This window comes from Mustela nigripes, chromosome 12, assembly GCF_022355385.1.
Source record: "Mustela nigripes isolate SB6536 chromosome 12, MUSNIG.SB6536, whole genome shotgun sequence".
Taxonomy (NCBI): domain Eukaryota; kingdom Metazoa; phylum Chordata; class Mammalia; order Carnivora; family Mustelidae; genus Mustela; species Mustela nigripes.
In genome coordinates, this window is record NC_081568.1 from 153,645,530 (window position 1) to 153,647,774 (window position 2,245).

General features: G+C 36.3%; 1 pseudogene; it reads left to right on the plus strand.

Annotated features, from left to right (window-relative positions):
* The first annotated feature begins 432 nt into the window (after nt 1-432).
* On the plus strand, nt 433-1,567 carry LOC132028086 (olfactory receptor 2L5-like; annotated as a pseudogene).
* Nucleotides 1,568-2,245: the final 678 nt, after the last annotated feature.

Genomic DNA, 2,245 nt, shown 5'->3' on the forward strand with positions numbered 1-2,245 from the left:
TTTTCTAAGCAGAGAGCCCAATGCAGGGCTCAATCCCAGGACCCTGGGATCATGACCTGAGCTTGAGGCAGAGGCTTTAAACAACTGAGCCGTCCAGACACCTAAAAATATATATTTTTTTGATATGTGATTTTATAAGCAGCATAAATTTATTCAATTCATTATCAGGTAATTTTGTTTTCTTTTTTTACGTCATTGATTCTATGTAATAGATATTGAATGCAAATGCTTACTTCCTCAACTTGTGACTTTGAGAAACAACATAACTTATTTCTCAAAATAAGAAACGTTGACTATATCTTTAAGGAACTAGGTATTTTATGAAAACTTCATAAATGGACTATAATAACTTGAAAAAAGTGATAAAAACATCACATTTCTTTATTTACTACAGATGCTTTTTTTCTCTTTATTCAGGAAAAGCAATAGAAAATGGACAATTGCAACCAAACATTAACTGATTTCCTATCATTAGGGTTGTTTCATATTCAAGAATTGGCCTGTTTCTTTTCGTTTTCAGTGTACTTATTCCTTATTTTCTCTGTTTGCCAAACTGTCCATGATCATCCTCATCCTACTGGACACCCATCTCCACACACCCATGTATTTGTTTTTAAGATTTTATTTATTTATTTGACAGAGAGAGAGATCATAAGTAGACAGAGAGGCAGGCAGAGAGCGACGGGTGAAGAAAGCTCTCTGCTGAGCAGAGAGCAGGATGCAGGGCTCCATCCCAGGACCCCGAGATCATGAGTTGAGTCAAAGGCAGAGGCATAACCCACTGAGCCACCCAGGCAACCCCCATGTATTTTCTACTTAGCTGTCCCTCATGGACCTGAGCTACATCTCCACTGTTGTCCCCAAAATGACTTTCAATTATGTCTTTGGAAACAAGTATATCTCATTCACTGGGTACGGGGTTCAGAGCTTCTTCTTTTTGACTTTAGCTAGTGAAGAAGGATTAATATTGGCCTCTATGGCTTATGATCATTATGTGGCTATTTGCTTTCCTCTTCACTATCCTATCTGTATGAGCACAAGAGTGTGTGTGCTGATGATAACAGGATCTTGGATCATGGTTTCACTCAACTCCTGTGCCCACACTTTATATGCCTTCAGAATCCCTTATTATAGTTCCAGATCCATCAACCATTTCTTTTGTGATATTCCTTGTGATGTTGACTCTGGCTTTCCTGGACACCTGGGTCTATGAGTACACAGGGTTTCTGAGTACCACCTTCTTCCTTGAATTTCCTTTCATTAGCATTGAATGTTCCTATGGTGGTGTTTTCCTTGCAATCTGCCACATGCTCTCAGCAGAAGGGAGAAAGAAGTCCTATTCTATCTGCAGCAGCCACCTCACTGTGGTAACTTTCTACTATGCACCCTTTGTTTACACTTATCTATGTCCAAGATCCTTCTGATCTCTGACACAGGACAAGGTCCTGGCTGTCTTCTACACGATCCTGACTCCATTACTCAACCCCATAATCTACAACCTGAGAAACAAGGAGGTGATAGGGGCCCAAGAAGAGTGATTCAAAAGTTCTGCTCTGTAGAAATGTAGACAAAGTTCTCATTATTCTGGTGGCCTTAGTAGTACATCAGTTTCACCTTTGACATTCATTAATAACAATTTCATTCCAGGGTTGAAGACAGGGATTACATTAATCTAGAAAATTTAAATAATTGAGATTTGGCAAAGTACTTTATATATTCAATCACTGTTTTTGTTTTCTTTCTGGTAATTTTTCAATAAATGTGAGTAGGATATACTTTGCCTTGATTTGCATGCAATAAGATTTTATTAATTAGCTGAAATGATAATGAAAAAATTCCAACTTGATGGTATTATTCATTATAATAAGTTCTAATATGCTTAGAATAACTCCAAATAAAATAGGGGGAAAGAACAATATATGTTATGACATAATCAGGTTTATTTTGGTTTGATTTCTATTATAGTTCGTACTTAGTGAATAGTGATTTTTTGCTTTCCTATTTTTCAGAAATGATAGACATAGAGATTAGCAAAAGAGGTCTGCATAGAATTAGATGTTTTCATACCATTAAAAAGGAAATATAAGTTTATATATTTTAAGAACAGGGCCCTGGATGTAACTCGACAAGTCCTACAATAGCAGTTTATCACAGATCTACATTATCAAGATAAAAAAAAATTATTATTGGGGAGATGCAAAATGAACTATGGGAGAATGAGAAAAATTTTCTAAAAGTATTCATG